The sequence below is a fragment of the Manacus vitellinus genome, unplaced genomic scaffold, assembly GCF_001715985.3.
Source record: "Manacus vitellinus isolate BGI_N305 unplaced genomic scaffold, ASM171598v3 scaffold_42_pilon, whole genome shotgun sequence".
NCBI lineage: Eukaryota > Metazoa > Chordata > Aves > Passeriformes > Pipridae > Manacus > Manacus vitellinus.
Genome location: NW_021940553.1, coordinates 1,139,497 through 1,153,153, shown reverse-complemented (window position 1 = coordinate 1,153,153; position 13,657 = coordinate 1,139,497). Strand labels below are relative to the sequence as shown.

At 49.0% G+C, this 13,657-nt stretch overlaps 1 long non-coding RNA gene across 1 annotated transcript; it reads left to right on the top strand.

Annotated features, from left to right (window-relative positions):
* The first annotated feature begins 6,960 nt into the window (after positions 1-6,960).
* LOC108640758 lies at positions 6,961-13,344 on the top strand. Its single transcript, XR_001921450.2, has 3 exons — positions 6,961-7,126; positions 8,737-8,856; positions 12,026-13,344. It is a non-coding gene; the product is annotated as an uncharacterized LOC108640758 (long non-coding RNA).
* The last annotated feature ends 313 nt before the right edge of the window (positions 13,345-13,657 follow it).

The window sequence follows — 13,657 nt, the reverse complement described above, 5'->3', positions numbered from 1 at the left end:
ACCTAAAATAGGCAAGTATTTCCTCAAGCGCACCAGCCCTCTGAACATCTTGTCTCCAGGAGAACATGTTATTAAGCCACCCACCCCAGTACCAAGCGTTTCTCCCCTCCGGCGGGAAGGTGGGGCAGAGCACTCCTCACCTTTCAATCACTTCCCGGCGAGGTGCCTGGAACGATGAGGAAAATGTGGCGACACCAACCGCTGCCTCCCTCGCACGGAAGTGATTGGGTTTTCAGAGGACAGGAGCCACTCTGCAGACCCAAAGATGGTGCTGTGGGAGGGGAACCGCCTCGTAGCAACAGCACCAGGTTTTTACTGCCGGGCTGGGCACCCGCCCCAGCCTCCCATAACCGGGACCAGCCTTCCCCTTGGGACCAGCCTCGCTCGGGAAACGCGGGGTTGAGCTGGGAAAGTTGGGGGTGTTTGGCTTTTAAGAGGTACACAACCAGATCATCCACTCAAAATTGAGGATCTCGCCAAAAAACTCATGGATTTCGCTTAGGTGTGGACAAAGGAGAAAAGGGCGGAGGTTTCCAAAGTGATGCTTTGGGGAGGAAGGATGCAGAGGAGGTCACATTTGCCATGGAAGACACTCGTTTGCAGCAAGGATAGGGAGAAAGCCCCATAGTGGCTGCAGAGGTGGCATCACCCCACATGTCTCCTGGCAAGGGAACACCTCTGTAAATGGAACAGGTCAGTACAATTTAAGGGGATGACCTGTAGGACACCAATGCAAAGGCCAACCAGAGCCCCAGCAATGCTGGCACAGATGGAGACCTCCCACTGGTGCTGGGAGAAGAGGAATGGTCAGGGAGCCACGGAGGGGACAGCCCAACCTGTTTTGGCCAGGCCCCACAGAGCCAAGGATGTGTGAGGTGGAAGAGCCCCAGAAGTCGAGCATAGTTTGATCACATAATTAAATTTTTTAGGCTTTGGGGATTGAGATCACACCGGTGACCTTCACCCTGGTATTTCTCCATTACCTACAGGACTCTTCAATATTCATACTAATCTCTGAACAAAATCCTTGGGCATACAAGGATTCATCCATGTCAACATCTGGCTGGCAAGCTGAGCCCATGTGAGCTATGTATATTTGCACATACTATATAAAACTGAATTTTTTTGGCTGGAACTATTAGTTTCCTATAAGCAGGCCACCAAAAAGCCATCTTCACTTAAGTCCCATGAGGGAATCCAAAATAGAAGGTGTTCTAGAACCACCTCCACTGCTTCCAGCGATCCCAACAACTTCATATTTCACCCCTTCTCTTCCCAGTTTCCAAAATCCATGCAGAAGTTTAGCCAGTCAAGCAGACCTGGGGCACATCAATACTGGAGATCTTCAGGATATCTCTGCTACAGCATTACTAGGGAAGGACTATTTGCTTAAGGAGGTAAATAGTGATTACAGGTGCCACTCATTTGCTCCTCAAGGTGTGGAAGCCTAAGTATCTCCTGTGCCCTTTGTGAATCCATCCCGGTGAGTTTTTAAAGACTGCTTATACAGCACAGCAAATATCATGCATCTCCCAACAAATCCATCCCTGCAGGTTAACTCCAGCCTCCCAGAGCCTACATGAAGCACTCTGTACCTCAACAACTTAGTTTACATACAGATACGATCTGGCAAAATCGCAAATTATGAATCAGATCATCCCTCAGTGACCTGAACAGTTGGATGCTACTGGTTGTGCTGGGGATTTGCTGCTGCTGCATGACCACCAGGATCCAACCCCAGTTCATGGGGTATTTTAAGTTAAGGCCATATTTTCTGTCCTCAGTTCCTCTATGGGCTTGTTGCTCAGGCTGAGCTCTCAATTGGCACGTGGTGATGAACAGGTTGAGTTCATGGCAGGGGGTTGGAACTACATGATCTTTAAGGTCCCCTCCAACCCAAACCATTCTGTGATTTCTATGATCACATCACCAGGACCACGCCCCAGGGCTCTCCTATTTCCTTGGAAACAGTTCTTGGCCCCCACATAAATGCCAACAGGAGCCCTGGCAGGGCCAGAATAGAGTTCAATGCCTTCTATAATTGAAGGGCCACGTTTTCACTTCGGTTTCCTCTTTCCGGCTCGTTTAAATTACCCAGCACACCTCCCAGTTCCAGAGTTTATATAAAGCTCCAAAAACCAGCAGCTCTGGGTCACTTCTGGGTGGCAGCTTGATGAAGTCAGCATGCTGCATGACAAGTGCCATCTGACGCGCTGAGCAGGTTTTGGCAAAGGGGGATCCTGGTGATAAATGGTCAAATAAACGTAAACAATTAGCAGAGCTACATCAAAGGCACCGCCTGGCTCCAGATGGTGTTTTGAGGGCTTCATCTACGCACAGAGCAGGGGCAAATTAATTAACCACAGGCAGGCAGGTACCAGACAGGAGACTTTATAGGATGGCCACACCTGACCACAGTCTTTTCTTTCAGCCTTATCCCCCACCCCTATTCAAGCAGCTCCTTGGAGGCCTGGAGCTTGAGGGGTTGCTCTGGGCACCATCTCCCTTCTCTCTGCTGAGGTTTCAGAAAATGCTGCAAGGCTGGAGATGCTCAATATCATTTTTTTTTCCTTGAAACCCTCAGAGGTCCCTGTCTACATGATTCTGCATAGCCTTGATGCTCTCCTGACCATGCTCCAGATGATGTTGCTGGTGCATATCTCCCCTCCATATGTATCTACATGCACACACACACACACACACACACACACACACACACATACCTCAAACATGCATGGGAGGGGGGAATATGTTAAATGAAACAGATGAGTTTCCAGTCATCTTCTGCAACCACCCCACTCTCATGCAAACTCGTTCTCACTTCAAGTGACACAATCCCCCTCCCACGCCACCAAAAGGAGGGAAAAGAAAAAGAGAGCAGGAGGAAAATCCCCAGATTTCCCCAGACATCCACACGAGAGCTGGTCTGGCTGAGCATCAGGTTGCTGGTCCCTCCAGCAGCTCTGACATGAGATGGATGAGGGGCCATGAGGTATGTGACATCACTGGTGGCTTTTCTGCCCATGTGTTTGCAGCTGCTCTCCTCCACCACCTTTCCCTTGTGCAAGATGCCCAGATCCTGCTGTAAGGAGTGATATAGGATAACTATATATATATATATGAATGATATATCCCTATGGACACACGACATTGCAACCCAATGAGCACATCAGTGGTGGGTACCTCCTTCCAGCACGGCCCTAAAAATATCCAAAAAAGCCATTTCCTTCCATTCTGAGCTCCCCTGGGAGAACAGGCCAGCCCCTTCCCTCACTCCCGTCCTGTTCTTCTTCAGAGCCAGAAAAAGGAAAAGAAATTAAAAAAAGGCTCCTATTGAACGGCGCGCACACACTGGGTGGGTTCGCTTCCTGACGCAAAAAAAAAAAAACCAACAAAAAACCAAACCAACAAAAAACCACCAAAAACCAACCAAAAAAACACAACCAACCACAGCGGAAAAATGTGCCCAGCTTAACCATGGAAAACTGGTTTGGCTGCCGTCCTTCTGGAGTGGACGGGATTGCGAGGGACTTGGATGCGGATCCGGGTGAGGCTGTCACCAGCCTGCGCGAAAACACCGCTCCAAAATAAAACACTTTTTTTTTTTTTTTTTTTTTTTTTTTGGAGGGCTCCAGAAAAGCACAGAGCGAAGGACGGGGATCCAGCCTCCCCCCCCTCTCCTCTCCTCTCCCCTCGCCCCCAGAGAGAAAGCCACCGGCGGGAGGACTTTGGGAATAGAAATAAAAGGGTCAGAGCGCTCGCACATTAAATGAGAAGCAGATGTGTGCCTGCTCGCCAGCCTGAGTCACCGCGGGAGGGTGGGGAAGGGGGGGTTATCGCTATTTTGGTGCTGGGTGTGGGGTACAGAAAACAATGTGAGGAGAAGGCGGTGCAGTGTTTGAGCAGGCTTAATATCGGCTTGGGAGCAGGTACAGGCAGGCTCCAGGAGTGGTGGGGTGGGAGGCTCAGCTCGGTGGTGGCATTGGCAGCAGCTGCGCTCCATCCCCTGCCTGGGCAGGACTGCTCCTCCAGACCCTCCCCAGCCTTCCCCACAGCGTCTCAGAGCATCCTCAGTGGCACACATCCCTGTTAGGGTGGGTTTCTTGCTGGTCCCCATTATATCTCCCAGTATCATCCATCCAGGAGCGCCCAACCATCCCCAGGCATTGGCCAAGACATGAGGCGTCTCCAGACCCACACCAGCTTTGTCCTACCTCTCACAAGGCCACCTCAGGAGCTAGTACCTCTCCAAAGCACAGCTTGCTCTGGGCCAAGCCCCATAACACAAACTCAGCCTCACCTTTCAGTTCCCACCGTGCCCTGTGCTGCTGACACTGTGTTGCCATTCATTAGGCTCACAATCCCACAGGTATTTAGGAGAGAGGTACCTCAGATTGGTCTATTTAACTCTGGCATAACCCAAAATATTATATTCCTGCTTGACTCTCGTGAGAGCCTTTGCAGCCTCATTGATTTGTAATTGCCATTTCAGTCCTGGAGCTCTAAGCACACGAGACCCCGTGCTACGCCTGGGCCAGAACAGCTCCAACACAGACAGGAGGTGGCTTTTGGATAGACATGTTCATGGATGGTGCCTCTGCAGAGCATCTAATCCTGCAAACCCAGCCTGCAAAGACACGGCCCTTCCAGCACCACCACCCCATTATCTGTACCACGGGCAGAAGGCTAGTCCTGGGCTTGGCCCATGCTGCAGCAGTCAACTCCAACACAGGATGAAAATTCAAGACCCTGCTGCACAGAAGAGACCAAATCCACCCAGATTTTACCTGAGAGTGTCTCCTCCAAGTGACCTACAGCCCGTGCCCCATAGAAGAGGGGAGTTAGGCAGAATGGGTGAATATTGTGTCTCCCCACCCTTTGCTGCGCTGAGGGGGACTTTCACGGATGCTCCATCCCTGGAAGCAAGGGGGAGTGGCTTTGAACTACATCAGACTAAACAGAAGGAAGAAATTTTTTCGTGATAAAGGTTGTGAGACACTGCCACAAGTTGCCCATACAGGTGGTGGATGCTGCATCCCTGGAAACACTTAAGGTCAGGCTGGATGGGGCCCTGAGCCCTGGAAGGTGAAAGGTGTCCCTGCCCACGGCAGGGTGTTGGAATGAGATAACCTTCAAAAGTCACTTCCAACCCAGACTATTTGATGATTCTGTGATTTCATGACCATTTTTTCTGCAAGTCAACATTTCTCTGAATCATATGTCCTGACCATGATGAAACCCCAGCGAGATGCCATCACGTCTCCAACCCTTGAGCTGGGCCTTTCTCGTGGAATTACTGCCAGGTTTCAGCACAGGATGGTCAGGGAAGAGGGATGAGAGTTTCATCCAGATTTTTTATATGTAAACCAACCAGCTAATGAGCTCTCTAAAGACCACAGGTAATATATGAGCATAACCTTATAGTGTGGCCCAAGCACTGAATATCCAGAGGCAACTCCCTGTCTTCCGGGGATGATTTAATCCAGCTCTCAAGGTTGCAGAGCAATTTAACTGAAGATCAGGGGTCAGATTCAGATTTCATTTGTGCCTCAGCTCCTTCTGTGTGAGAAGTCCCTGGTTTCTCTGCCAACCTGCTCATAAGCTAAACAGCAGCTGAGTCCCCAGCTCAGCCCTGATCCTGCAAAGCCTCACCCGCCCGAGCAATCCGTGCGATCCGGTGGGGCCCACCCATGCCCAGCTTGGTAAATATAGTCAAAGCTGGTGGAGAACCAACAGAAAAAAAAAAAAAAATTGAACTCTCCCTGGAAGAAGAAAAAGAAAAATATCTACTGCTTAAATGTTTCAGCTCAAACACGTGGAAAAAAAGAATAATATTGAAAATCAATAGGATTAACTTTTCAACCAATGCTTCTGCAGGCAACCAGGGGGTTTGAGGAAGCAGGTCCCCCAGCAAAGCAAGCCCTACGTCCCAGCTGACTCCATGCACATGCCAACTCACAGTCTGATCTGATTTAAACCAGCTGAGCTGTAAATGAGGCTTATAATGGAATTGGCAAATGACCCTTCCATACAGCATCGCAAACCAACAGCACTCAAAAATAACCAGGGTCGAGTCAGGACTCAGCTCTCGGCCCAGGATGAGTGCAGGATCTGGGGGGCATCACGCCTTAGGCTACAGAAACAGCCCAAGCAAGCAGGGAGAACCCCCAGTTTGTCCTCTATTTAGAGGGATGTCCCTTCCAAAAAAAAAAAAGAAAAAAAGAAATAGGGAAAAGGAGGAGAAAATGCAGCCCTGCCATGCAGAGAGAGAGAGTCTCTCCTGTTTGTGTTGGCCTATCCTGAACTCCAGACAGCTTCCAACTGGAACCCAGAAATGCTGATGGTGTTTGGAGTCTGTCTGCATCCCTCCCATGACGTGAAGAGGCATTCAGGATGATGGGCTAGGATGCTGGTAATTTTTTTTCCCCTAACAACTATATTTACTGTTACATTTTGAACTCCCCATGCTGTCATTACAATGTCAGATGAAATTACATGTGTGATAACCATAACATCAACGCATGCACAAGTTCACAAAGGCTTTACAAGGAAATATTTTTAAGGGAAGAGGGAAACTGCTCACATGCCTGAACTCAAAGGGGACGTCCAAAGGAGTCTCTGAATTACAGGGCACTGGCTACAGCCTGAACTTGGCCTTGCTGGAACTGAACAGATGGATTTTACGCTTTTTTGGGGCTTTGCTGGGCAAAACGTATTTTTATTTATCCTGGTGTAATTCTGGATTGACTTCAGGGATTTAACTGATGCTATTCTGGACTTGCACCAGTGCGAAGAGGATGAGGATGTTGCACTGGTCTGCAGGACAGAATTGCAGAGTGTTCTGAATTCCACTGAGCTTCTGTGCTGGAACTACCACGACAATCACAGAATCCCAGAATGCTCTGGGTTGGAAGGGACCTAAAAGCTCATCCAGTTCCGCCCCTACCACGAGCAGGGACACCTTCCACTAAATCAGGTTGCTCCAAGCCCCATCCAACCTGGCCTTGAACATTTCTAGGGATGGGATGGGGAAGCACAGCTGGTTTGTAACTTACAGGAAGACCTGTGTGGGCCCAAGAGCTAGAACAGAGACAGCTACACCACTGCAAAAGCATCTTATGTCAAGGTGGCTGATTCCCTTTCACATATATGCCCCTAAACAGCACTTCAAGTCTGAGGACAGATGCTCTTTCCCGATCCAAGATGTGCTAGAGTCAAAGGAACCCCAGCTTCTCATCCACTTCCAGGCCAGAGGCAACTGCTCCACACAGCTCAGCCAGCCTTTGAGGTTGTCACGAAAATCCCCAGTTTCCACTGGGAAAAAGCAGCAATCAGATTTCTTCCAACTGCAGTGGGCAGCTGGGTGAAGGGAACTCGGCTGGTGCTCCTGCAGTATGGTTCCAGCAGCACAGTCACAGAGGCAGCAACCTCCAGGGGAGAGGCATCATCTCCCACTGGCAGAGCTGGATGCATAAGGCAACATCTGTACAGCTCTGATTTCATCTGCTTAGGGGAAAGTGGTACAAGTATAACTAGACCAGTCTAGTTAAAGTGCTACAACTTCCTGACAAACCTACAGGATGTTACAGACCAACCTGGCAGTGAAGTGAGGCAAATGGAGCCAGGCTGAGAGAGAGAGGGTTGTTCAGCCTGGAGAAGAGAAGGTTCCAGGGAGACCTTAGAGCCCCTTCCAGTGCCTAAAGGAGCTCCAGGACAGCTGGAAAGGGACTTGGGACAAGAGTCTGGAGTGACAGGACAGGGGAGAATGGCTTCACATTGATAGAGGGCAGGGTAAATTTGAATATTAGGAAGAAGTTCTTGTCTGGGAGGATGGTGAGGGCCTGGCACAGGTTGCCCAGAGAAGCTGTGGCTGCCCCTGGATCCCTAGAAGTGTCCAAGGCCAGGTTGGACGGGGCTTGGAGCAGTCTGGTCTAGTGGAAGGTGTCCTTGCCCACGGCAGGAGGCTTGGAATCAGATCATCTTTAAGGTCCCTCCAACCCAAACTGCTCAATGACATCCACTGATATCCAAAAACACCTACAGGTGTTTTTGCTCTTATACCAAAAAAAAAAAAAAAAAGAAGTGCAGACATCTAACACAACAGCAACCCCAAGGATTTGTGGGTTGGGAAAGGGCACTGCACATGCATGGAGAACACATGGCTGCCTCCCCATACTCTTCCCAGGGAATGGGCTTGATCCACCTCCTGAGTGAAGGACTGGGGGATATGCTCTGTGCGTGTGTGTGTGTTTGGGCAATGACCTGAAGAGCAACAGCAGACACAGAATCACTCACACTGTCCTAGGACCTACTTTTTGTCTTGGGTGGGAAAACATCAGCATTTCACCCCACTTTCCCCACCATTTCCCTGTCTGCATTTTGCATTTCCTTCCACAGCACAAACGTGCCAGCCTTTCGTTCAATGCGTTACAGCTATTTCTCTCTCAAGGAGAGGAAAATTCACCAATTAAGGAGCTACAACAAAAGCAGACACCTGGAAACATCTACCTCTCCATCCACCCACCTCGCCTCCCTCCTCTGGGCCTTTCTAATCCACATTATGCTGTTTCATACGCTCAAAACATGAACAAAATACCCCTTCGAAGCGTATTAATTTCTCTTCCCCGTTTGTCCGTGGAGACACACGGCAAAAAGGGGTGTAAATGAAATCTCTTGCATTTCATAGGGGTTTATACATATATATATATATTTTTTTTTTTTTTTTTCTTCATTCAGCCCTTCCTAGGCATGGGCAGGACCCCAGCAGCTTGCCAACAACGCACTTCAAAGCCGCACACCAGCTCTGGATGAAACACCAGCACCGCAGCATGCCGGGGACTTTCCTCTTCCAAGCCGGTACTTCAAAATATTTATAAATGCACTTAAGCCCCGCTCTGACCACTGCCTCTGTTTGCAAACCCTGCCCTGAGATTCATGTCAGGTCGCGGGGAGTTCCGCTCGCATTGTTGGCATACCTGAGGAGAGGCAGAGGGACTCGCTCCCTGCACACAGAACAAAGCCCCGAGTTATTGCAGAGCTTTGCCCTCCACCGAGTGCAATTATGGTTAGAGAAAACCCTTGTTTATAGCAGAATCCTTCCAGTCGGGGAAAAAGAGATTTAATTATAAGGTAATGGTGCTGTGGGCGTGTGTGCGAGCAGAGCGCAGATGTGGCCACGAGCAGGGCTGCTCCCCCTGCCCAGGTGGTTGATGAATGGCTCCAGCTTTTGTTGGTGGTGAAAACAGGGATTTGGAGTCTTCCTCCACGGCTGCTGAAGGTTGAGCACTGAATCAGGGGATGCAAAGCATGAAGAATTAAATAAATAAATAAATAAATAAAAAAGCCAGGAGGGACACCTGCATCACCTGGCTAGGAATAACAGGAGGGGAGACAGATGGCCAAAATACCCAAACCTTTCCCTTTTTCCCTGAGTTATGGCCTTAGAGACAGGTTTGCTCAGGTAGGTCACGAGAATCCTGGAATGGTTTGGGTTGGAGGAACCATAAAGCTCACTTGTTCCACCCCCCTGCCATGGGCAGGGACACCTTCCCCTATCCCAGGTTGCTCTGAGCCCTGTCCAACCTGGCCTTGGACACTTCCAGGGATCCAGGGGCAGCCACAGCTTCTCTGGGCAACCTGGGACAGGCCCTCACCACCCTCCCAGCCAAGAATTTCTTCCCAATGTCCAATCTAACCCTGCCCTCTGTCAATTTTAAGCCATTTCCCCTCATCCTATCACTATCTGCCTGCGTAAAAAGTTGTCTTCCATCTTTTTTGTAAGTTCCCTGTAAGTACAGAAAGGCTGAGGTTTGGTTCAAGCTGGGTTTGGTTTCCACTCCCCCTTCCAAATGGTATTGCAGAATCAGAGCTCAATGTGAGCTGTTGTCATTGTAGACATAGAGATGGGCTGTAGGACTTCATAAGCCCAAGAGCTCAATCAGACCCTTATAAAAAACACCTTTAGACAAAAAGGTACATTCCAATGACATTCAGAGCTCCTTGATGCTGCCTATGCCAAAGTACATGCTCATCAACTGCGTGCAGCAGAGAATATTTTTCTAGCCCTGTCTTTTCTTCCACTTATTTTAAGGAACAGAGTGTGGTTTCCCCTCCTGTGTTTCTCATATTTTGCTTAAAAATAAAGTTTGAACCTATATCAAACCAAACAGCTTCTTGCCCAAGGTGGTAAGAAAAAAAAAAAAAAAAAGAAAAGGCTCTTCTATGGTGAACCCATGAGGGAAAGGGAATATAAATCCCCCTGCGGATTTATTCCACCAGAAGCACCCAGCCCCCAAAAACCAGTGCAAAATTTGCAGTAGATCCTTCCTACCATGGCACATGACTTCTTGGAAACATATAAAGCATCTAATAGAGCGTGGTCTGATTTATACTTGGAGCAGGGCATCTTTAATGGCAGCAGGAGTGCGGGTGTAAATCTCCAGGCATGGAAAAATCAGACGCATCGCCCCAGTCCTCTGGATTCGCTCAGCTCTGAATGCCACTGAATAAAAATGAGGCTTTATGGTAAAAAAAGAGGGACATGTCCTTCTGCTGGATAGGAGAGATTTCTAAGGGCACAGTGCTATAAATAATCATTCAAGCCAGTTTGCAAGTGTCTCATGTAACCCGTGGTAAGCCACAGAACAGGTATTGAGAATACCACGAAAATTATCAGAGGGCTGGAGCCCCTCTGCTCTGGAGACAGGCTGGGAGAGCTGGGGGTGTTCAAAAGAGAAGAGAAGGCTCCAGGGAGACCTTAGAGCCCCTTCCTAAAGGGGCTCCAAGAAAGTCAGAGAGGGACTTTGGATAAGGGTATGGAGTGACAGGACAAGAGTTGCTTCCCATTGACAGGGCATTCCACTTAGACAGAATGAAGAAATTGCTTATGCTGAAGGTTGTGAGGCCCTGGCCCAGGTTGCCCAGACAAGCTGTGGCTGCCTCATCCCTGAAAGTGTCCAAGTGTCCAAGGCCAGGTTAGAGGGGGCTTGGAGCAGTCTGGGACAGTGGAAGGTGTCCCTGCCTGTGGTGGGGGACTGGACGCGATTTAAAGCCCCCTTCCAGCCTGAACCATTCCACGATCCTATGAAGACTCAGTGGCTTGAATTAGAAGTGGAGCTGTGGTGCCCTCTCATCAATCACACCTTTCCAAAGCCTGCCCTGTTCACGTGCACAACCAGACACCTACAGATCCCCCTGGATGTACACAAACCCCCTGCCATCCCACCCTGCACATGGAGGGGCTATGCACCCAGAAGGAGCCTCCTCTCCCTGCCCTTTCCACTGGTGGATTGCGGGGACAGTTGATGTATGAAAAGGGACAATGCCATGCTCACTCCTCCGCCCTGCAGACAACCCATCCCTAAGATCTTATGCCCATCCTGGCTCCAGAACAACACAAATAAATATGAATATCCTTGGGAGTAAGCAGGGATAGGTGGCAGTGAAGCATATGGGTGCCTCCAAAATCCAGTTTAGTAATTTCTCTTTATTGCAAACTGCTGCTCTTCAGACAGTGTCTGTCCTGTCTGCAGAGCAGAAACCCACGCATAGCAGGCCTGCTCAAGTCCTAAATGACCTTCTTTATCCTTTGACCTTCACCAAGGGCAGGTCGCATCTCTGCTCTTTAGGTGCATTTGAGTGTGAAGACATTGGATAAAAACCTATGAGATAACAAAGAGGAGGCTGCTTGTGAAAACACACACTGAAATGAGAAAACAAAATAAACAGCCAGTCCTAAAAGAGAAAACTCCTGCCATAAAGCAGATTTTGAGAGGAGAAAAAAAAAAAAAAAAGAAACGGTCATGCACTGCCCTGCTTTGCTAAACAGGCAGATGGGACTTGTATTTCTCTTCTGAAACTTTAATGGAAGGATATGATTCTGCTGCAAGCATATTTTATATGCCTGGCGATTAAAGAGGAAGGGAAGGGTATAATTTATAGGTTTGTGAAACACAGAGGATAGCTTTCTGGCTGCAATGTTTCATTATTTTCTTGTTATTCCTTTTATTCTTCCTTTTGCTCCTAGGCTTGATGGATGGGCAGCAGTGGAGACAGAAATCTTCCTGTTATACTCACAGGGCAGGTACTGAATCAGCAACCATGGTGGCTACACAAGCTGCACCTCTCTGAACAAGCCTGAGACAAAAAAGAAGTGTTTCAGTGTATCCCTCAGTCCCTATAGCACTTTCCAGCTCCTACAGCCACCTCACCCCTTGCTGGTTAGCAGGCTTCACTCTTTCAAAGAAGAGGTTGAGCCTTCATTGGTTCTTGATGTAGATGGCAATGTGACTTGGCCAAGCTCTTGCCCCACCTGATCCTCCAGGCCTTGCATTTTCAGGGACAATCTGCTCCTCACCCTTTGTGCTCTGCCAAGACCCTGGCACTTCCCACCCCTCCCACCTCAGGAGGAAGCAAGAACCACCTGTGTTTGCCTAAACTGCCACCTTGTAGGCAAAGGTCTGGTGGTCCTGGTGGCCAAGAAGGTAGCCAAGAGTCAGTGGCATGGCCTTGCAGTGAAGATGGCCAAACACACACTCAGTAGAATTAACAAAAGTGATGCCCAGAGGTCAAGGGGAGTGATCTCTCTGCTCTATTCATCACTCCTGAGACCACAGATGGAGCACTGTGTCTAACTTGGGGTCTCCAAGCAGACATTGTCACTGTGGAGGCACACAGAGGGGATGAGGGAGCTGGAGCACATGAAGTGAGAAGAGAGGTTTGTTCAGCCCAGAGATGAGGATGTGAAGGGGGAATGTCACTTTTTCATCTAACTGCCTAATGATTAATTATAGAGAAGAAAGGAGTCAGACTCTTCTCAGCACACAAGAAGCCATGGACAGAAGTTACAGCAAAGCAGGTTTAGATCAGATGCAAGAAGAACATTTTCAGTAAGAGGCTGGTCAAGCCTTGAACCATGAAGCCAGAGAGATGTTGGCATCTGTGTCCTTGGAGATACTCAAAACTCAACCACACAAAGGCATGAGCCTGTTCAAGAGCGGGAACTTGAATCAGGAGTTTTCAAAGGTCCCTGCCACCAAAACCATTCCCTGAATCCATGCTCTGGTTGTGCAGATATGGAGCCAAGGCACAGAGGAGATGAAATAATACAACCACAGGTATGCAGGGGACCTCTACCTGAGGCAGAGGCCATGTCTCCAGAGAGCAACCTAGAGCCTTACCCTCATTGCTTTTGAGTAAATTAAACCCATCACTACAGTCGTGTCTGTGCGTGCTGGGGTTTCTGGGGTCATCTGCTCCCCTGGTAGAAGGTTGTGCTTCTCCTCCTGCAAAATTCTTTCGATTTTTAATTTTTTTCCAACTTCAGGGCCAATTCAGCAACTCATCTTTGTGCTAAGACTGTCAGTGAAAGTGTCAACTGCGTGGCTGGTTTCTGTGATGTGGAATCATGCCCACCAAGACTTGGACCAGGACTATGCAGCCCATTTCACATAAGCCACCAACCAGCCCACACTTGGCAAAAGACTGAAGACAGTATCAGCCATGCCTGCATGACTCCTGGCTTTGGGCCATTTTTCTCCAGCCCTCTGAGCAGCCACGATATAAATCTTGCTGTCCTTTCACTGGTCTTTGCTGTGACAACACAATCACTTGGCTGCCCATGCCAGCCCCCATTGGGTGTTTGTCAGGGATGCGTCAG